The sequence below is a fragment of the Lactuca serriola genome, chromosome 8 (genome assembly GCF_051521515.1).
Source record: "Lactuca serriola cultivar US96UC23 chromosome 8, Lser_US96UC23_V15, whole genome shotgun sequence".
Taxonomy (NCBI): Eukaryota; Viridiplantae; Streptophyta; class Magnoliopsida; order Asterales; family Asteraceae; genus Lactuca; species Lactuca serriola.
In genome coordinates this window covers 235,429,427-235,454,106 of record NC_136415.1, presented here as the reverse complement: position 1 = coordinate 235,454,106, position 24,680 = coordinate 235,429,427, and the positions used below count along the sequence as shown (strand labels likewise).

Here is a 24,680-nt window from a genome sequence, read left to right as displayed (position 1 = left end):
TACATGGTGTAAAAATCACCAATGATGCTCGGTTGCTAGCCACACCGCAGAAAATATGGAAGGAAATGAGGTTGGGGAAGTAAAAAGAGAATGTATTTTTTTTAAATAGACCTATTTAGTTATCTTGGCATTGTTATCAAACTATAGTATATGAATCAAAATCAAACTATCCAAAAGCACAAAATCAAACTTTTTAAAACTATCATTTTTCTAAAAATAAGAGAAACTGCAACTTTTTGGAAGAACATAGACCAAATTAAACTTTTTATAAAATACAAGGACCAAAACAAACTTTTAGGAAGTTGGACAGTTAATGGTGTCAATGATGACATCACAAATAATATCACCATGATGTCACTTCATGTTCTCCAGATAATTGGTTTTCAGGCGAAACTTTGATCGACGATTTGAGGTTTTTCATAAGCTTGAACATTTTGGAAAAATATATATTCAAAATCATTGTTAGAACGAGACATTTCCAATGGTGCTCTTAGAGAGTGATTTTGAGATTTTTTTTTTTTTTTTACAAATAACAGAGACCATGCCCCTGGAGCAAAACCAAACTCTAATGTCACTTGCTAAGGAAAAAAAAAACATGGACAAAAGAAAGAGAACTTACTATCAAAAAAAAATCATTCTCTAAATAATACTTACTCTAAGTATTTACTCTTTAACTCTATATGTTTTATACAACTCATATTAGAGCTTCTATTTATAACTAAACTAGCCATTATAACTACTCTTACGATTTATTCTCTTCACCATATAAAAATAAGTAGTTACCATCCTCGGTTCTAATTCTCAACAAAAGAAAATTTGAAAATGGATAAATTGCAATAGACACAACCCGTAAATTTGTTAATCACAAAGACATCCATAACACATTGACATTATGGATTTGAATGAACTGCAACATCATTATTTTATTTTTCGTTGAACTTTATCATTTATTCCTATAATTCATTAAACTATTTTTTAACAATAATTTTAAAGTGAAGTTTCGATAGGAGTTAGAGTCGAGAGGAGTTGGAGGTCACAAGAAATTAAAACATTTAGTATCCACGCCATTACAGTTCAACCGATTTATATCAGATCCTCTCCTAGCTCTATATTTCATCCAGTTCAAACCCATAATTTTGATGTTGAAAGTTATGTCTTTATTGGTTCTTTTTTTTTTTTTTTTTTTTTTGATGTGGAACATGCAATCACTACAATGATACTATAAAACCCACCCGAATACAATAAGATCCACCATGATTCCATGTTGGAGCTTGCTAATAGCCCTATATTATCACTAACTATAAAACTTTCTTGAATCAAACCGACAATAGTATGGATCTCATTCCTCAATTTCTTATGGATTTGTTTTACCTCTCTGATTATGGAGAAGTGGGTGAAAATGTGAGGTTTTTTGGGCGGTTGTTGTGGCAGAGAGGAAAAAGGAATAGGCCTGTATTGAGATAGATTTTCTCTAAGTTGGATCACATGGGAATTTTTTAAAGACTGATTTTTCAAGACAGAATATTGGCCTTTCCCTGGCTAATACGACTCCAGCTGGTATCAAGAGGATTCTGGTCTAAGATCGACGTGTCAATAATCTTTCATATATATTACACTACAAGATATTAGAGCTTTAGGGACGACTAACAGTTAATGAGGTCACATGCTGTCGTTATTACCTTTAATAATGATATTTCACTATTGTTGCTATGTCGCTAGTTCTCTTTTATTGTCGCTAATAGTGTAACTTCTAATGCTGTTGCGGCTATTTCTCCGTGTTGCCACTATTGGGGTCGTTTTTATTTGTCTTTCTTATAATGGTGAACGTATTATTAGACCACTAAAGGAAAAACCCAAGAACAATGTGTTGATGATTGATGGTCTTCAATTTTGATTTTTTTACTTTGTAAATAATAAGATATGAATGCATGACATTGGTTAATCAATGAAGATTAGAGAATATTAAGATATGAAAGTATTGAATTGCTTAACCTAAAACCCAAATCTAGATAGTATGACATGTTCTAATTAAGGGGTTGTTTGGTAGCCTCTTAATTGAAAAATTAAGAGGCAACCTCTTAAAAGTTCAGATTTAGAGTGTTTGGATGTATCTTATTTTTTTGCCTCTTAATCTGAAAATGCCTCTTAATTTCTCAGACATAAGTTTGTATGTGAAAAAAAGAAAGGAGAGGCGTGTTCCTATTTTGCCCAAAATATATACCCTCCTGTATTTTCTATATCACGACACGGCTTCCCCTCCCAATCATCTTCGACGACCTGCAACCCTCCACCACTCTAGCCATCGGCCGGTCACCGCCTCCACCAGAACCTCCGCCTCCTCCAGCGTCGCTGCCTGCGCCTCCCATCACCCCCTTTCTGTCGCTCTTTACCCTCACCATCAATAGCTGGAGAACAGCCGACAACCCTCATCCCCATCGCCATCTCCGGCCATCGCCACCCTCCTCATCGCTATCTCTGGGCGTTTCCACCATAGGTTTGTATTTATTGTTTCCCGCATCTGTTTCTGTAGTTTCTCTCGGTTTTTTTTTTTTTTCCTAATATTGTTTTACTTTTCTGAAATCAGTTTTCTGAAATTGAGTTTTTTAATTTGAATTTTATGCAATCGGTTTTCCGAATTGAAATCGATTTCCCCATAACCATTGATTCCCAAGTCAACCCAAGTAGTTTCAAAAACATTACAAACTATTACAGGCTCCCATTTTGACCAATGCCACTAGAAATGCTTTAAATCTCCATGTTGATGCTTATTGCCACTGGAAGCAGCTTTACCTAACTACTGATCACTACCATTGCTTTCTTTCACAAAATATGAACAAGAGCAATGTTGCTTAACAGCAACATCAGCATTCTGATTGCTTACTTGTTCTACTCTATTCTTATGCACGGGCTTTTTAGAAGCCTGTTTTCATTGTAGCTGCAAGTTAAATTTTCTTATGACAAAGTTACAATTGGTTTATGGTGATAGAAGTTAGAATAAATAGTCCATTGTCATTTGTCAATGATGTTTGGTTACAAATTGACATCTGATATAAAATGTTCTTATGTGTATTGTTTAATTTTGTGGAATTTGTTCATGTGTGTAGTGTTGAATTTAACTTTTGGTATCTTGTTTTTAGTTCTTGGTGAATCAATATTTTACCCATTATTTTACATGGAAGAAAGAAGCTTTGTGAAGGGTATTGTTTAATTTTGTAGGGATGTATTCAATGAGCTTCCACATATCAGTGATGATTTGGAACACATATGATCATTAGATAAGGGTAGTGTACATGTCATGATGTGTAAAGGAGAAAATAGAAATGTATTTTTATTGATTTCTTTATAGCATCAAATTTTCATCTCATTGTATTTTTAAAAAATGTATTTAGTTTTAACAATGTCATCCAAAATGTTTATATTTAGATTTTTGTTTAATTTCGAACTTGTATGATGTTTATATATTTTTTAATTATTGAAGGAATTGATTCAGTTATTTTATAAAAATAAACATTGAATTCGGTAAAAAATAATATGGAGGGTAAAATAGTCATTTTTATAATTCAGTACAGAAATTCAGAGGTTTCAACCAAACAACATATTAAAAATTCAGATCTTAAAAATTCAGACCCTCTTAGAAATTCAGACCTCTTAAAAATTCAGATCTTAAAAATTCAGATCCTGCCAAACAGCCCCTAAAATGTACAAGGCAATGTATAAAAGGTGTAGCAAACCACGATTATTGGTTAATAAATGGATATGGGGAAATAATTGTGCACAACAGAACAACTGAAGCTTAAGAAATTAATGAACCATGATTTAGTTTGATGGTGATAAAGAATTCTCTTAACTCAAGAAGAAGGACCCTTTACTTCTTACATTTTCAAAATATGAGTCGGTGGTATAGTGGTAATGGTTTGGTACTGTTGCGCACTACAAGAAATTTCACGTACAACCACTCCTGTAAAAGTCTAAAAAAATGTGACCATATTCTATAGTCATACTCTTTTTTTTTCCCAAAAAAAATGTGAGTCGTATATTCTGACACCCTAGGTATCTTATAAACTCATTGAAATTTGGGATTTAAAAGTGTGACCTTAGCATAAAAAAGTATGACAATTTTTTATGGGTTTAATTAAGGATCTTATCAAATATGCGGTAGAAAATACTTTTTAGACATAAATTATCGTTAATTAAGTGGCAATAGATGCCTCTATGGTGACAAGAATTTGTTTATTAGTGTGACGTTTTCTATTACTTTGTGAGAATACAAAACAAATAAGTATAACTATAACCTACATTTTAGTCACATATAAAATAAGACAAATATATTTTTAACCATGGTTAGTCAAGTGACTATTGCTTACCATTTGGTTACATTAATTTATGTTAAAGTGTGACACATGATATTATTTAGCTACATTAAATTATGTTAAAGTTTGACGTATGATATCATTTAGTCATATAAAAAAACTCATAAAGACAAAAATGTGACAATTGGTGTGGTATTAGTGATACATAATTGTTCAAACAATCGCCAAATATTACTTATAGCAACAAATATTTTGTAAATGATGTGGTCATTTGTTACCTTCTAGTGACATTCTTTTACGGTAAAGCCTGACATATGAAATCTTTTACTCACATAAACAAAACACATAAAGAAGAAAATGTAACCATTGTTTTCTTTTTGTGATACATAATTGTTAAAACCATTACTAAATAGTATGTATATCAACATATTTTTTAAATGATGTGGCTATGTGTTACCCTTTAGTGACATTTATTTATCTTAAATCGTGACACATGATATCATTTAGTCATATGAACTAACTCATTAAGAAAAGAATGTGACCATTGTGTGCTTTTGGTGATACATAATTGTTAAAATCATCGTCGAATAGTACGTATAGCAACACAATTTTTTGTAATTTATGCGACTATTTGTTACCTTTTACTGACATTTTTATATGTTCAACTATGGCATAGGATATCAATTAGTCACATAAAGATAACTCCTATAGAAAAGAATGTAACCATTGTGTTATTTTGGTGATATATGATTGTTAAAACCATCATTGAATATTACATATAACAACACTTTTTTCGTAATTGGTGTGGCTATTTGTTACCCTTTAGTTACATTCATTTACGTAAACGCATGACATATGATATCATTTAGTCACATAAAGAAAATCATAAATAAAAAAATGTGCCCATTGTTTGTGTTTGGTTATACGTAATTGTTAAAACCATCGCATGTTATCTAATTGGTGTGTTTATTTGTTAGCCTATAGCCACATTTAATTTTTTGATCATGATTCTTTTAACTTCCACTTTTTAGATAAGCTTCCTTTGAATTAAAATCTCTTAAGTCCATATTTTTAGGGTTTTGGCTTGGCCACGTCGTGGTGTTGTAGGTACCACGACGTGGCATCTTCAGTTGAGGAACGCGTATTTTTGACGAACCACGACGTGGCAAGTGTTGGCCACGACTTAGCAGCGCATGCCATTCAAAATCCTAGATTTCGGGTTTGGTTCCCTATTTAAAGACACTAATTCCTAGGGTTGCCTCATTTGGCAGTCCCCACTCTCTAGTATATTATCCCATCCAAACCTTAGCCTCCATATGTGTGTTTTGAGTGCGTGAAGCAATTTTTATGAAGGATAAAGGAAGAACGAATCCATTTTCGTGCTTGTTTGATTGGTTCCAGCTAAGATCTTGTATCTTCATCACATTCCTGGTCTTTTAGAGGTATAAAGTATTCAACTTGCTCATTAGATCTCTAGATCTAGTTCTAGGTCATTTTATAATCTTTTTTGTCCATATCTTCTTGTTCTTGGAGTTTGGGTGAACTCTAAAACCTTTTTGTTCCTTATTTGACATTTAGACCATGGTGGTTACTAGAAAGGGTACCTCTATGTATTAGTTGGGTGTTCATGCTTTTGGTACAAGCATTAAGAGCTTAATACTTGATATATTGGCTTATTAGGATGTCTTAATTGATAAAGTTGGAAACTTTATCCATCTAGACCTTGAGAAGGTTCAGTTCTAAGATTTGTGGTTCATGGGGTTTAGGGTTAAGAGCTTAATCTGTTAAGCTGTAAAAGCTCAGTTCCCAAGACGTGGCTGTCTGGTTGCCACGGCGTGGAGACTAGTGTCATTATGACCATTTTGTCGTGTAGCTGTCATGACATAGCCTATCGGTGGCCACGACGTGGATGGTCGGGTGGGGATGACTTTGATCGTTGAGTTTTTGTCAATTTAAAGGTTTTAGTGTGTAGATTGAAAAGGTACATGCTTATTTTTGTTAATTGTCGTGTAGTATCGGCGTGCACTATATGGGAGCTGTTGTGTTTAGATGCTATCTACGAAGTGATTCTTCTCACTATATTTACATGTGTGGCAGTGTATACATACCGACAACCGAAGCTCAAGTATGTGAATTTGAGTTATTGATAGCTTCTAGACTACTGTGAGTCCATGGGACTACTGATAGTCCCTAGGGTTGCTGATAACCCGTGAGGTGTGTTGTTAATCGACAGGGTGTGTTGTTATTTCACTTGGACTACTAGCCCCCATGGTTACTAATAACCCATAGTTGTTTAAATTGTTGTCTAGTATGTGATATTGACGACTTCTGATAATCGCAAGGTTAATGATAACCCATATTTGATTATTATGTTGTGCCATATGCGGTATTTTGGGGAGCTCACTAAGCTTTTTGCTTACGATTGTGGAATAAATATCTTTTCAGGTACAACCGGATTGCTAAGGCAGGATTGTACACACGCATCAATACTTTTATTATTCGAGATTCCACATTGTCTTTTCATAATTCTGATTTTTGAATTTTGGTTTATAAACAAATGGTTTGATCGTATTGTAACTTTAATAAAAATGGTTTTTATTCTATTTTCAAAATGAAATATTTTTTCTAGAATTTTGGACGTTACAACTTGGTATCAGAGCCCTGGTCTGAGGGATTTTGATGAACACTCGTGTGATTTCAAACTGAAACTAAGGATCTGAGTATTTTCACATGTCTTTTGAAAAGAATAATCTTAAAATGGAGAAAAGAGGATGTAATGTGTACCGACAGCCGAAGCTCAAGTAAGTGATCTCCTAAAATATTCAAACTTTCTTCATATGTTGTATATGAGTTGTGTTATATGTGTTATAGTATGATGTGAATGCTATAAGTTAGACTAAGGATCTACTCAGAATGCGATCTTGAGTGTCTGCTTATGAGAGATGCTTTTTTGTGTGTGATATACGAGTTATTACAAATTCATGATAGTGTGTAGGCTAAGGATCCTCAAGAAATACGTGCTAGAATTACCTGATGCGTATGATTCCTTATTGTCGGTTGGCCTTTTTGCTCGAAAGTTACTTGTTTTGTGCTATTTGAAACCTATATTGATATTAGTAACTACTAAGCAAATACATTAAGTTGCATGCTATGAAGATTAACTAGTTTTATAATGTTTGATTTGGCCATATTTTGCAGCTCTTGTTTGATTCCAACCCTTGTAGTGTAGGATATTTCATTTTAAGGCTTGTTTCCTTGTTTCTTGCAATTGTATTCGTAAGATACTTAGTTGACATTGGCAGAAGTTTCTTTCGTAGTTGATAGCAAGTTCGGGTGAGTATTCCTAGTGACCTTGGAAGAGTGCTAGAGCGTGCTAGTGTGAGTACTTGCGTATGAGGAAATCTAAGGTGGAAATCTAAGCAGTTTTGGTGGATTTTCTAAGCATATTGGTGTGCTGGTACACCTAGTAATAGTGCATTTCCTAGTGACCTATGAAAATTGTTAAAGTATTCTAGCGGGTGCATATGTTTGCAAAGAATCATAAAGGGAGAGTCTAGGAAAAGTGGTGGTCCGTGCTTATGGGATCATGCGTATCAGCGATTGACAGTGGTATTTTGGTAATGATAGTAATTCAGGGAAAGCTTCTCTTTTAAAAACAGAACTCTGTCGAGTCTTGGTAGAAGACTGCTTTATTTAAGAAAATATAAGATTTTCTGGAAAGGATGCTAATGCACCGTTGATTCTAAACTACTACTTTTTATAAAGTTATTTTGAATAAAATACTTACTTACACAAATGACACTAAATACTTATGAACTCACTAGCATTTATAAAAATGCTGATACTCGCTTTCAAAATAACTTGTATTCTCAGGTCAGCATTAGACAACTACATCCCAGGAGCTTTTGTGGAGACAGCCTAGTACCGAGCTGCACCTATATTATTACTTGTATTACTTTGATGTCTCTATAGAATGTAATTAATGTAAAACTATTACTATTAATGCAATGATTGTTGTACTTTGATTACTATACTGCATATGTTGTGATACTTGACATGACGTCATCCACCCCAGAACGTTTCCTCCGTTCCGGTTTTGGGGTGTGACAGATTGGTATCAGAGCATTGTTTATAGTGAGCTAAGTATATCAATTCATAAAAGATATACAACCTATAAATACATAGGGATAAAACACTCTGACCAAGAATTATACTTTAAAATATAACTATATTTTACCAAAGTATAAGAACATCCAGAATCTAAACACTCGAACACAAGTATCATAAGAAGAACAAGAATAAAAGTCTTCGGATGTTGAGCATTACCGTCAAACCTAGGCAGTTATGTAATCGTAAGCTGGAATAAATGTAACCTGATCAACTACATTTATTAGAGATGCGATGAACGTGTGCTTGGGAGTGATAGTGGTGTTGCAATAGGTCTGAAACTTACCAACTATGAATGCTAGAGCCAAACGCAATGTTTAAAATACTATGGGAGTATTTTGGAATACTAAAAGACTCACATTAATCCCAGAATCATATTCAGAAGTTAAGAAACAAACAAGAAATTAAAATACCATCGGGGTATTTTAGGATCCATAGATAACCTTGTGTGAAGAACTAAAAAGATCCTTATTGATAACCTACAATTACAGAGGGTATACTCCCAAGATTATATATAATAAGGATCCCATAGGCTAAGAATGTGTGGTTTCGCTCTACTTCCTTTTCCTCGTTGGGATATGGATATAGAATAGTATCACATATTCGAAGGCCTATCGGATCTAAGCTATATATGATTTGTTTACCCTATGTAATCGTAGCAGGACTCGATGTGGATCACCCAGTGAAATGTTAATAATCTCTTAGGATTCTTTAGACATTTCCATTCTCGCACGAACCCTGTAGAAAACCCTATCCACTTCAGTACTCGGCAGAAGAGTTGATTCAGACCTAGAAGAGGTTCATTGAGAAGATTTCCAGTTCGGAAATAAATGAACTAGGTCGAGACTATTGAAATCACCAGGTGCCTATATCTTTTTAGGGACATCGATGAGAAATTCGCCTAAACTTCCGAGATTTCTAGTCATCCATCATGAGGTGATGACACCCAGAGTCGGAATCGGAAGTAAGACGGAGTAGAAATTCAATATGTCTATAGGAGAAGAGAACCCTAGGAAACTATCGGAAGAAAACCAACGCCGGTCCCAATCAAAGATACGAGGTAGACAGAGGGAGCCAGTACATGGAACCCGAGAAGTGTCTTTTCCTAATGCTCGTCACGCTAATACACCCATAAAATAATACAATTTAGTGAGTTAGTGATTACACTACTCACGCTATGTTTTAGGTAAATCGTCTTTTCTCGTTGCAAGTAATACGATTAGAACGGATCCCCACACCCCTTTTGAGGGTGTTTAGCCATAAGTCTTCATGAGCCTTTCTTTCCGCGGTCTTCGTTCGAACTGTTCTCAAATCTTTCCAACACGGGGAGCGAACCTTTCCCAGTATAAAGGTAACTTAGTAGGAACGATCCCCATCCTATTGCTTTTCCGATACTCGTACTCCTACCTTGAATACTCGGACTACATCATAGGGATGTAAGTCGACACTCAGACAACTAATATCCGAGGCACGGGAAAAATTTATGCCTAACATAGTAAGGATAGATACGTCCAGGGTTAACCATCGTCTCTCATCAGCTTGTGTTCCTTTCCGTGTAGGAAAACCATGCCTCCAAAGAAATGTAACCAATCCGCTGGCAAGAAACTGACTCTTCTATTCAACGAAGCTACGTTCCAGGATGCAGTGTCGGCAGCCATAGCAGCTGCCATGGCTCAACTGAATGCTAACAACGCCAGTGTTAGCAAGAGCCCTATCGGGAATCCTGATTCTAGCAATGGACAGTAGCAACCAACACCTGCATACCCAGGCACCCAAGAACCTCAACCAAATACACTGAAGATAAAGTTCAAGATCGAGGAAGGAAGTACCTCGACTCAAGGACCTTTCATAGGGAAACGAGCTGAGATAGTCAATACCCCTACCAACCGTTCCATCCCAACACCTACAAGGCCAAACCTAGGAAACCAACAAATGGCGACGGTCACGGACATGCAAAGTTGTAAAACAGAGAGAAGGAAACGAAAACGTCAAGCTCGAAAGGAGCGCCAACGACTCCACGGACTTGTCGCGCAGCAGCAGTAAGTGGAAACCCGCACCCCTTCAGCGCCAGCACGACCCATTTCACAAGTCCATGGCATCGGGACCAACCCTACACACAAAGGTGGTAATAAAGTCGGACTCTTTAAAGGGAAATTTTCAATGTGGAGGAACGAGGAGGGCACCTGTGTCCATGTAACTCTGACTAAGCACCTCACTCCCACCACCAATACCAGTACAAACCAGTCATGTCATCAGTACGGTGAGACGGGACACTTCAAAAGGGACTGTCCAATAATAAAGAACTCTGGCGCAGTCGGGAGGATACTAAGGATCACTGCTGCAGGAGAAACGACAGGGGCACGGGAAGAGTCTAACTCTAATGCTTACGGAGAAGCATCAAGGAACCCAATAGATTTTGGTATGTCTCTCAATCTCAGATAACTAACCAAAAACATTAAAAGGTTAATTCTAAATGTAAACACTTCCCCGTTAAGGCGAAAGTCGCAGTACAATTATAAAAGTTAAAAATTTCATCAGGTAAAACTATAATGGCTAGATATATACGTTACGACCATGTATAATTGAGATGGATAGACCTAGAGTGAGTGAATGCCGCCTCATTTCCTGTTCCTCATTTGGTTGTGGATTTAGGGCGGAGTCGCTCAGTCAACAGTCCTCCCCATCTTAAATTATACATGACTAGTGTATGTTAGGCGATTACAGAAAGGCCTCGTGAGAATCCATTCATGAAAGGTACTATACTCAGAAACACTCAGGACCCTCTATAGTTCCGCTTCGACTCTATCGGTCCAAGTATCCGCGACAGTGTTACACGGGATGAAACCCGTGACGCCTAGAACTGGTGTGCCCGTTCAGCACATGACCCTATCGACCCTCATTCCATGTCATGTCGAAGTATGCCAACTTCGACGCCTCTATCAATCATGGTTCGACTTCGTGCAACCATGTGTAAATCCTTAGTGCTGTGTAAAAAAAACTTTCACCGTAGCCATTTCAGCAAATAAAGGTTCTTCCGAACCTGAAAATAATAAAACCTAGTTTGATCCGTCAGTCGTCCCTCTTATTTCAAACCTTCCGAAGTACCCAGGAGAAGGGTACCGCGCGCTGTTAACCAACCCTTCTTAGACAGATAGAAACCGAAGCGAAAGACACTGCAGGTATTCCAGACGACGATAACCACCCGAAGCACACTCCGTAGACCCCCTAGAAGGACCCTCGCACCTCGCAATCAGGTTCGTGAATCAAGAGGATAGAACTCATGGGACTGACTATTATAACTGAGTATATGCATAAGAGTGGTATATAATTGAGATCAAAAAGATTTAAGATGTGTGCTTCCTCCCTACTCCCTGTTCCTCGTTGGGTTGTGGGTCTAGGGTGGAGTCGCACAATTGAACATCCTGCCGACCTCAATTATATACAGCTTGCATACACCAATTATTAGTGGTTAAGCCAAGTATGAGCTCTACCATGAACCTGATAGTAAAACCATTCATCCTATTCCTTAGAATAGGAGCTAGAGTCAAGAGAACCACTGCGGTTTGAGCTACTATAATGACCATAAATCCGAAATTGTTGTCATCCCGGTTAAGCCAACATAGTAGCTAACACCCTCGGTTGGTAAAGAAATATGAGTCGTAAGAGTCAAGGACATTGACTACGACCATCCATTCACGCTTAGTCCCACAAATTAAGCATCTCAGCAGAGTCCCCAGAAAACCTGGAAGCTATAACAGGTTGAACTCTGAGAAGAGTGGATGAGGAAATTAAAGTTCAGAGTGATGGAACCCTATACTCACTAGATTTGACCTAGATCGAGAAAACTCGGTACCTTCGGAAGAGTAGTTGTAGAAGATGTTCGTACTGCTAAGGCACTTAATCCACCCCGTTACCGACGAGTAGTGCCTAGGACACTCCGCCCCCTTACGTGGTAGAAGTCGCCGTCACCCTGTAGACGATAGACTGCATTCTCCGAAGTGAACACTAGAATGCCAAGAACCACAAGATAACCTCCGCAGCCATGAGTATTTGAATAAAGTGCGAAAGTAGGTTGCGTTAATCCTTATAACCCAGATCCCGAAGAGATTATAGACTTGACACCAGTCTAGGTGTTAGTCGATGGGTTATACAAGAGCACGCACTTTCTGCAACTGGAATAAACCAACGGCTTAGAGAATAGGGCATGTCTTAGAGATTCATTGGACTACTAGGTGTTCCACGAATACTATCTCGCACATAAATAGTAGAACCACCTCCCGAGATAGTCCAACACTTCAGAAAATATCTAAGGATTAAGTTAGCCCTGAGTAGAGCCTGCAATTCATGAAACAGCAAGGCATGTAAGAGCATGATCCTTTCCCATTGGAAATCATATCGTGAAAGCGCCAACTAGACGATGATGGGAATTTTAACAACTTCTAAGCACTCGTTTGGTGAAACCGTATCTCCCCGACCCTGAGGGTTTCCTTTAGAAATATCTCAAGAATCAGAAGTGCAGGTTCATTTTGCACAAGATTGAGATAGACACTCTGCAGCAAACAGATACCCGTAGACATGCAATCCATCCGAGATTCTTTACAAGGATTGCTCCAACCCTCATCAAACCACTACTACTTTTGGAAATTCCACAAGTTTCACCCCAGATCAATCCACTTCTTAGACTTGATCAGTGTTTGCCCGACTTCACTCTTTGTATCCCACTCATCTTGATAGAAACCATTGGGAACCCTAACTTCGTAGACGAACCTGTAGGAATCGCTAACTGCACGAGACGGAATTCGCATCCCGTGAGTGAAGGTTCGCTGGAAGGCCAAGCGAAGACCGGAGTTCACTTGGGAGCGCGAGGACCATTCGAATAGGAAGTACCCCCATACCTCTACTCGATCATTCATACCTACTTCCTTGCCTAAACCTGAATTTCAGGACGAAATTCCCTCTAACAGGGGGATGATGTGACAACCCAAAAATTTCCGTTAGTTTTAATGTCGAAATTAATTACGTTAAAAATTAGCCAAATTTATCCCGAAAATATTTTTGACCGGATTTAAACCCGTTGGAATATTTTAAATAATATTCGTCAAGCGAACCAAAATTAAGGTGGTATAATTTTAAAAATTTGTCGTGTTTAACGGTAGTCGTGAAAAACCCCGTTCGCGGTTGGTGTCTGGTGAACCCCCAACTAGGCCATAAACTCCACCCTATATAAGGGTTGAGTGGGTTTCATTCCGACCTTTTTCCCACCTTAGACTCTCTCTCTCTCTCTCTACTTTCTCTCTCTACAAAACGGGTTTTGGTCAAAAATCGCCCCTCCGAGCTTCAAATCGGTAAGTAAACCTTCCTAGCTTGTTGTTTATCTCATCTAGCTTGCAAATTCATGTTTAAATTACCCAAAACCCTCAAGAACATGATTTTACGGTCCAGGAACAAATTCATGTTTAAGTAAACCTTCCTAGCTTGTTGTTTATCTCATACGACTTGTGGACTTACACACACGAATTTAGAACACCAAAAACCTTGCATGCTGGGAGTAAGCATGAGTTTACGGTCTAAGAGAATTCCTAGACCGTAAACCCATCTTCAAGGACCTTAAACACAAGTTTGGGTGTTAAACTACCCCTTAAACACCTCCAAAGGCTTCTATGAACTTCCTTTAGTGCATAGAACCTTGTATTCCTTCTTGAGATGCACCAAAGCATACACAAATATGTCACACTTGAGTTTATGACCCAATAAGGTTCTTGGACCGTAAACACCCTTTCTGAGACCATAAAAACTCCCAAAGGGTGTAAAAGTGCCCTTAACACTTTGTATGGCTTGGAATTGGACCTAGAACTTTGTATGCTTAACCTAGAACCACCAAAACACATGATTTATGGACTAACATGAGTTTACTATCGTAAACTCATGTGTTTAAGGTAGTAAACTCCCCAAGAACATCTCCTTAGACCGTAAACACCTTTCCAAGGTGTTTAAGTGCCTTTAGCACCTTCCTATGCTCATATAAGTGACTAGAACCTTGCATGCATGAGTTAGAACCACCAAACAACAAAAAGAATGGGAAAACATGGGTTTACGACCATAAAATCATGTGTATACGACCGTAAACTCCTCAAGGAGTGGTCATGGACGGTAAACTCCCAAAAATGGTCCATGTGAGGCCTTAAACCCTTCATAAGCCCTAGATTTGAGCCTAGCATAATTCCACAAGTGCTATAAGACCTTTTAGCATCCAAGAGCACACCACCCATGAGTTTACGGCCGTAAACTCATGGGGATAAGGTCTTAGGTCCGTAAACTCTATAAAGAGTTTACTCTTGAAGAGTAAACTCCCTAACTAGGCCATATACTCCCTTAGATGTTACCTGGGACACTCCTAGCACTTAACCAAAGTGTTTTCCGCACATTAGGATGCGTATACATGTTTAATGAGTATTATAATTACTAATTGTATGTAAACATATGTCATCATATGCTAATAGGTCACTAAGTGTGTTTAAGTCTTTACTTGACACCGAGCACCCAACCGACACCTCCATCCGATCCACTTACAACAGGTGAGTTCATACCCCTGAATTAACCTTTTAAATGTTTTTTACATGCTTTTATGGGGGGAATACAAGTTAAAACATGCTATTTATCATATCAATCATATGTGATTGATAACCCGCATGCAAAAAGGATTTATCACACTTTCAGTTGCTTTACCAAGTATAATACCATAGATTGTTTTTCCAAAACGTTTTTACTTGTTTAAATCTTTTCTCAAATTATCTCTCGTGCTGTATGTTTTACTTCAAAACGAGTTACAATAGTATTTTAAACTAAGGTTTTCCTTACTTATATCGTTTTATCAAAACTCGTTATGAAAGGTTTTTCAAAAGATTTCCAAAGGTCTTCAAGTTTATTATTACAAAAGATATTAAGTCCCAAGTTTTATTAAGTGTAAAGGTTTTCCAAAGTTTTCATCAAAGTTTTCTTCCATGCTTCTATACTTCTACTTTGTTAGATGCTACTACTTCGTTAAACGCTTCTACTTCGTTAAATGCTACTACTTCGTTAAGTACTTCTACTTCGTTAAATGCTACTACTTCGTTAAACGCTTCTACTCTGTTAAACGATTCTACTCCGTTAAACGCTTCTATTTCGTTAAATGCATGTCTGTACTTGTATAGTTATATAAATAAAGTTTAAAGGACTTAGGAAGGCTAGTTCGCCCTATTTCCTTTTCCTCATTGGGATGTGGTCTGGTGGGTATCGGATATCCGTCCGAAGGTCATTTAATCATTAATTATATATCATGTATACATGTATAGACATAAAGGTTTATATCGATTAGTTCATTTCCCTTGGGTAGCAAGGGCATCCTCCCATTTGTCACTCATAGATCAGAGACATTAGTAACTATTATAGGAATAGTTAGGAAGCTCTATTCACTCTTTCTAGTACGCAAATTCCAAAGGAGTCAGTTCAGTTGTGAGTCTCTATCGTTAGTACAACACTTACATCAGAATTCACTATACGAGATGCATCTTCAAGACGCGGATCTCCCCGTTGTCGAGTTGGTAACCAGAGTCTCCTGTAGGGAGAACGGGAATTGTGTGTATAGATCTATACGTGATTGACAACCCCGCACCCTGACTGCTAGCTACAGTCCACGGCCTATCAAGCCAAGGGGTGACAAATGTCATGTTTATTCCGACGCTTGCAGGGTGTCAAGTACTCTAGTGTCAATCAGTATGGTTACGAGTATCTCCATGTTTACCTTATAATTCATGGCCTTAAGGTAACGAGAATTAACACTGTATTCTGAAACAACACTCTTAGGATCACTCTTTGTTTTAGACCTTGCTAGCTGTATCTTTCATTTGATACTGTCTGGGGTCTGTGTCTCTTTGTTTTAGACCTTGCTAGCTGTATCTTTCATTTGATATTGTCTGGGGTCTATGTTTCCTTGTTTTAGACCTTGCTAGCCGTATCGTACATTTGATACCGTCTGGGGTCTGTGTTTCCTTTTGTTAGACTGAGCCAGGCGTATCATTCAGTCGATACTCTCCTGGAGTCTATGATTTCTTTTTCCTTAGTCAGCAGTATTTTCTGCTGAGGCATATGTTATTTTCCCTAATGTTTTACTAGTAATATTTTCCTACTTTCTTTAGAGTCAAATACCGTATTTTGGTAATGATAGTAAGTCAGGGAAATCTTCTCTTTTAAAAACAGAACTCTGTCGAGTCTTGGTAGAAGACTGCTTTATTTAAGAAAATATAGGATTTTCTGGAAAGGACACTAATACACCGTTGATTCTAAACTACTACTTCATATAAAGTTATTTTGAATTAAATACTAACTTACACAAATGACACTAAATACTTATGAACTCACTAGCATTTATAAAAATGTTGATACTCGCTTTCAAAATAACTTGTATTCTCAGGTCAGCATTAGACAGGTACATCCCAGGAGCTTTTGTGGAGACAGCGTAGTACCAAGATGCACCTATATTATTACTTGTATTAATTTGATGTCTCTATAGAATGTAATTCATGTAAAACTATTACTATTAATGCAATGATCGTTGTACTTTGATTACTATACTGCATATGTTGTGATACTTGACATGACGTCATCCACCCCAGAACGTTTCTGCCATTCCGGTTTTGGGGTGTGACAAAAATGTTGTTCGATTGAGATGAAATCTTACGGACATCTTCCCAAGTCGTTTATCTATGACCGCATCCAAAATAAATAAATTCCGACGAGATTTGATATGAACTAGTGTAGGATCCCATGCGCTGCATGGGTTTTATGGGTGTTTATTACCTGGTTTTGAGGATAAATAACATCATCATTTGTGACTCGGTAACATAGCTTGCTTATCTCTTGCATTAATGCAAAAGCTAAATCATCTTAGCAATCAGACTACGAAAAACACATAATTCATTATCTTAAATTCGAGAAAAGAAAGTTCTTTCTTTTTTGATATAACAAAGATTAACCTTAGCACTGACCCTTTAATAATAAATGTTTTCATCAAAGGTTTTCAAAATATACCCATGGAGTCAACATTTATGACATAATGTTAGAAAGACAAAGGAAACGTTGATAATTTTTCTAGATTTACTTTTTTCATGGCTGGTGTCACAACTGGCATTTTAGCTAGGAAATTATGTTATCATGTAAGCATCAACTACTGTAAGAATTGTACTCTAAGTGAATATCATACTATATGCTAAATGAAACCATCCGTTTGAATCCAAAACTCCTGAGTGAAATTCAAATCCTAATACAATACCTCTCACATAGTCAAACGAGTTTAAAACCCTAAAAATCCCGTTTCAAGTATCAATGTGTTATTTAGCATATATCCATTCACCTAATCTAGAACCCACCCACCCCCCATGCAAAAACCACCTTTCCCTCCATCTTCTTCTAGTCTCGGCCGAAACCCCCACCTCACCACCATCACTTTTACTTTCAAACTCACCCAAGAATTCTCCGTAGAACTCTCAAGAAAATCCTTCCCTTTCCTCCTCAAATTTTCAAGAGTTTGCATGTGTGTGTTTCAAGGAACTTCATCAAAAATTCATCCATCTTGGTAAGCTACTTTCACTCAAGAAGATTAACTTCATGTATGCTAAACTTGTTACTCTTTAGCTCTTCAAACCGTGATTTATGCACCATGAAGCTCTTAGAACTCGAAGAACTCATCAAGAGGTAGAATAGGCCGAAAACAACATCAGCTCCTCTCATCTCTTCATCAAAACCGAATCCAAACCCCAATGTGAGTTTATACCCCTTGTTTTCGGTTTTACTATGTTTTGGGGGAGAATAAAAGTTGCTTATGTGATAGATCTATGTATTTGTGATTGTTTATGTGTGTTTTCTAAGTTATATGTTGTGTTTATGTGAGGAAACTTAATAAATCTTGAAAACCCTATCAAATCGTGACAATATTTGTAAACTAAAACACTTTATGCAACTTACCATAAAGATGAAAGTGTTAAACATCTTAAGGATGTTGAAAAACTAAACAAAATCTTGTAAAGGGACCATTTTTTACAAATAAACAAAAAGTTGAAGCTTTTATGATACTTATGGTTTTCCAAGGACCAAAGAGTCATTTTTATATAAAAGTGGGTCATTATGATATTCATGGTTTTAAAAGGGCCAAAAGAGAAATTTTTTCACAAAATGGGCTTAAATTGGGCCTTCATGGTTTTATGGGCCAAAATTGGAAAAAATATCACTTTTGTGGATTAAATTGTCATTTTAAACAAATTTGAGCCAAAGATGTTTTTCGGTTAAAAAGGGCTGAAAATGCCAATTTTATTAAATTGGGCCCAAAATGTCAATTTTCATAATATTGGGCCGAAAATGTTAGTTTTTAACAAAAGTGGGCTAAAAATGTCATTTTATTTGAAATAAGCCCATAAATGTAAACTTTTGGTCATAAGGGACTTAAATCGTAAATTTTTGGCTTAATGGGCCAAAAATGTCATCATTACAAAAAGTGGGCTTTTTATGTAATTTTTTTAAACAATTGAGCTAAAACAAACAATGTAATAACAAATGAACTAAATACATCGATTACATGTTTATTGGGCATAATACTTGCATTTCATGTTTATTGGGCCTTAGTGGTCTATTTACATTCTTATTGGGTCTGGATTATACATTACATGTTGATTGGGCCTGGATATGAATTACATGTTTAGTGGGCCTTAGTTGCACTTTTACATATATGTTGGACCTTGTAGATTCACATACATACTCGTTGGGCTTTGCAAACATTAAACGTATATGGAAACATTATACACAACGTAATACAATATCCGCGTAAACTTAGTTAAGGATTTAGTGAGACATGTCGATTGACACCTCCCGAGTGTACAATCGTAGCGTGTAGTTATAACCAGAGTCTCCTGGAGGGAGAGCGAGAGTTTGACTATAGATCTTTACGGGGTGACACCCCACACCTGAGCTGTTTACTACAATTAGACTAGGCTAGTGTAGAGTGACAAACCTTACCTTAACCAAGTCGACGCCTGAAAACGCCATGACAGGCGAAATTCTCATTATCAAGTATGGTTATAACGAATCACACAGAGATTAACTCCATCATACATTTATGAAATACATATAAAGTCTTGTTGATATGAAAACATAAATACATTGATATTCGGTCTTAGGGTTTTGAGACCACGACACTTTTATAAACATAAAATATCGGATTTTCTGACAGTTAAACAATACCTTCTACTTACAGCAAAAAATACAATATTTTTTTTTGGATTACATATATATATATATATATATATATATATATATATATATATATACAATCCAAAAACAGAAAACACGCATGCATTAATACTTGATTTTGATACATCACTTTTAAACCATTTTACACGAAATATCGGATTTTCTGGTGTTTTAAGAAGAATACAAAACTTTTCATTCAAACATACCTATGAACTCACCGACATTATATATGTTGACATTTTCAAAATAACTTGTACTCTCAGAGAATCGTTAAGCGGAAAGGTCAATAAGAACATGTGAAATTTGTCGTATTTTGTTACCATCATACAATGAATATTTTGGCATGTAATTTATGATACTATACTTGATGTAAACGATTATGGCTGTATTTTGATATGTATGATGCTATTGTCTTGTTTCAATTTTATACATTGTGATGATATTACAAGATAAAGTCACCTAAGCCCCCGGATGTTTCCGCCATCTGGTTCGGGGGTGTGACAGATTGGTATCAAAGCATAAGCACTTACACACAACTGAATCACCAACACTATACTATAACCAAGAAATCGAGAAACAAACATACACTGGATACTCAACATCTTTCCGTTCCATGATAGCAAGATGCCTCGAAGACAAACATGCGGGAACCACTACGAAACACCAACAGCACCGCCTCCACCAGAGATGAACTCGACATCATTTCAAGTAGTAGTTACAGCAGTGCTAGCTGATATCCACAACGGGAAGAATCATGGAGGGAATGGACAAGGGGTCAGAAGCTCAAACCATGGGATAAACCAGGGACCACCCGAAGTTGTACCTACAACGACTTCATTAACACCAAGACTCGGACCATTAACGGGACGGGAGGTGTAATAACCTAGAAAAGGTGGTTAGAAAAAGTGGATTCAGTGTTCGAGATCTGAGGATGTCCCAAGGAGTGTAAGGGGAAGTTTGCTGCCTGCACATTCATGGATCAAGCTCTCTCTTAGTGGAATGGCCACGTGGAGGCCATGAAACTCCCTGTGGAAAATGCTATGCCCTGGGAAGAGCTCAAGGAGATGCTGATGGCTGAGTATTGTCCAAGGGTACAAATCCAGAAGTTAGAGCAAGAACTGTGGAATCTCACAGTCCAAAAATCCGACATTGATGCATACATCTCAAGGTTCGGTGAATTGTCACTCTTATGTCTAGGAATGATCATGTCTGATGGGAAAAAGATCAAAAGATTCATTTGGGGATTAACCTCTCCAATTCAAGGTAACGTAATCGTAGCAAACCTGGAAACATATGGCAGTGATAAAAGGTTAGCCAAGAAGTTATACGACCATGGAAACAAGAAAGGTACCAAAGCAGGTGAAGCGGAAGTTAAAAAGGAAGGTGATAAAAAGAAGGGTAAGAACAACAAGCAAAAAGGGCGACAAAACTCAGAGTCATCAAAGAAGCAACAAACAATAGCTGTCCATGCTGCTACTGCTCAAGCTACCACAACACCACATGCTACAGCCTCATCTACACCAAATGCTCCCAAACCATACTCCAGGACCCTACCCAAGTGCAGCAAATGCAATTTTCACCATCATGGAGAATGCAGGGAGATGCATTGCACAAGCTGCAACCGAAAGGGTCACACTGCAAGATACTGTAGAATTCAGCCTCAACAGAACCAACAGTCAAACAACAACAACAACCGCAATGGCAATAACAACAGTAACAATGATGGGGCTAGTTACACTTGTTATGGGTGTGGAAGAACAGGTCATATCATGCGCGATTGCCCCAAACCTAACAATCAGGGGGTAGGAGCATCAGGGAGGGTGTTGACAATAGGTCAAGGTGAAGTAGTTCAGGACACACCAGTTGTTACTGGTACATTTCTACTTAACAACACATATGCATGCATTTTATTCGATAGCGGATCCGAGTGAAACATCGTTAGTAACAAGTTCAAACACTTACTAAATCAACAACCCCATAAGCTCAACGAAGCCTTGACGGTGGAAATGGCTAATGGGAAAACTGAAACAACCAAAGATGTCTATGTTGGGTGCACATTAAAACTAAACAATCACTCATTTCAAATAGACTTGATGTCGGTAATTATTAGGAGTTTTGATGTGATAATCGGCATGGATTGGTTAAGCCCCCATCATGCTGATATTATGTTTCGCGAGAAAGCCGTTCGCCTTCATTTCCCTAATCACGAAACCCTAATAATCTATGGTGATAAATCTGGAGCCAGTCTTCGTCTCATTTCGTGCGTCAAGGCACAAAAGTGCGTACACAAGAAGAACTATGCATTCCGCGCACATGTTGTGGATAAGGCAAGAGAAGAGGTGAACATTAAAGACATCCCAGTGCCATGCGACTTCCCAGATGTATTTCCAGAAGACCTTCCGAGAATACCCTCAGAAAGACAGATCGAATTCTGAATCGACCTAATACCAGGAGCCACATGAATTGCCAAATCACCCTACAGGTAAGCTCCCACCGAAATGCAGTAGTTATCCAGCCAACTAAGTGAGTTGCTGAGCAAGGGATTCATCCGACCAAGCTTCTCACCGTGGGGGGCTTCAGAATGTGCATAAGTTATAGGGAATTAAAAATGCTCACTATCAAAAACCGATGCCCACTTCCTCGGATTAACGATCTATTTGAAAACCTTCAAGGAGCTAGTTATTTTTCAAAAATAGATCTGAGATCCGGTTATCATCAACTCCGAGTTCGGGATGAGGACATTCCAAAAACTGCCTTTCGAACTCGATACGGTCATTACAAATTTGTCGTGATGCCCTTCGGTCTAACAAATGCCCCCGTTGCATTTATGGACCTCGTGAATCGATTCTGCCGCCTATTTCTTGATAAATCTGTGATTTTCTTCATTGATGATATTCTTATCTACCCTCGAAGCAAAGAAGAGCATGGTCAACACATCTATCAAATCTTGGAAACCCTACGAGCTGAAAGATTATATGCGAAGTTCTCCAAATGCGAGTTTTGGCTCCGCAGTGTAAACTTTTTTGGGTCATGTAGTCAGCAAGGAATGGATTCATGTAGATCCTTCCAATATCAAAGCCATTAAAGGCTGGGCGATCCCGAAAACAACCACAAAAATCCGTCAATTCTTGGGTCTCGCAGGCTACTACTGAAGGTTTATCCAAAAAATTTCCAAGATAGCCAAACCCCTCACCACATTGACATTAAAGGGTGTGTCTTTCAACTGGTCGAAAAAGCAAGAAGCCGCCTTCTAAACCTTGAAGCAAGCCCTCTGTAGTGTACCAGTGCTATCCTTACCGGACCGAACAAAAGACTATGTAGTCTACTGTGATGCTTCGACTCAAGGGTTAGGGTGTGTCCTTATGCAGCTTGGAAAGGTGATAGCTTACGCATCATTGCAATTAAAGACACATGAAGTAAATTAAACCACTCATGATCTCAAACTGGGAGTTGTGGTCTTCGCCCTAAAGATTTGGAGGCACTACCTCCATAGTACTAAGTGCACTATCTTCACCGATCACAATCGCCTCCAACACAATATAAACCAAAAGGAGTTAAACATGAGGCAGAAAAGATGGGTTGAGCTGCTAAATGATTACAAGTGCAAGATCAAGTACCACCCATACAAGACTAACGTGGTAGCCGATGCCCTGAGAAGAAAAGACTCGGGTCACTAGGTGAAAACCCTATAAACAACCATCCAATACCACCTAACCTCGCAGATCAAGGAATCCCAAACAGGTGCATTGAAGCCAGAGAACGTCACAAATGAAACACTGCGTTGGATAGATAAGAATTTTGAAGCCAATGAGGACGGAACTTACTGCTTCATTAATAAAGTCTGGGTCCCTAAACTTGGGGGATTTAGAGAAATGATAATTAACGAAGCCCACAAGACGCGATATTCCATCCATCCGGGTTCGGATAAGATATACCTAGACATTAGGCAACGTTATTGGTGGCCAAATATGAAGGTAGAGATCGCCAGTTATGCGGGCAAGTGTCTCACTTGCGCCAAGGTGAAAGTGGAATACCAAAAGCCCTTGGGACTATTACAACAACCAGTAATACGCGAGTGGATATGGTAAAGGATTACTATGGACTTCATGACCAAATTACCTAAGACGACAGACGGATTGGATGCTATCCGGGTAATCGTCGATAGGTTAACTAAATCCACTTATTTCCTGCCAATAAAAGAATCTTACAAGATGGAAAGATTAACACGAATCTACATCAAAGAGATCTTAAGACTTCATGGGGTGCAAGTGTCTATTATCTCGGATCGGGATAGTAGATTTACTTCACGATTTTGGCAGTCGCTTCAGAAGGCAATAGGAACACATCTAGACATGCACACTGCTTACCACCCTTAAACGAATTGCCAATGTGAACGAACCATCCAAACGCTTAAAGACATGCTCCGAGCCTATGTGATTGATTTTGGAAAGTCATGGGATACCCACTTGCCTTTGGTTAAATTCTCATACAACAAAATTTATCATAAGAGCATCAAGGTTGCTCCTTTTGAGGCTTTATATGATCGCAAATGCAGATCACCTCTATGTTGGGCTGAGATGGGTGACACCCAACTACCAAAAGAACAATTACTAGACAACACACTCACAGGTCCATAAATCATTCGAGAAATGATAGAAAAGGTAATCCAAATCAGAGCCCGACTTCAAGCATCGCGAGACCGACAAAGGAGGTATGCTGGCAAACAACGAAACCCTCTAGAATTCCAAGTCGAAGATTAGTTGCTATTGAAAATCTATCTCTGGAAATGAATGATCCATTTTGGGAAACGGGGAAAACTGAACCCACAATATATTGGACCATTCAAGATTCTCGCCCGAATTGGCCTAGTGGCTTATAAGTTGCAGCTACCCTCAAAGCTCAGCAACGTACACCCCGTGTTCC

At 37.9% G+C, this 24,680-nt stretch overlaps 1 long non-coding RNA gene across 1 annotated transcript; it reads left to right on the top strand.

Moving 5' to 3' along the window:
• The first annotated feature begins 2,077 nt into the window (after positions 1-2,077).
• Positions 2,078-3,489, top strand: LOC145068908 (uncharacterized). Its single transcript, XR_013689175.1, has 2 exons — positions 2,078-2,494; positions 3,138-3,489. It is a non-coding gene; the product is annotated as an uncharacterized LOC145068908 (long non-coding RNA).
• The last annotated feature ends 21,191 nt before the right edge of the window (positions 3,490-24,680 follow it).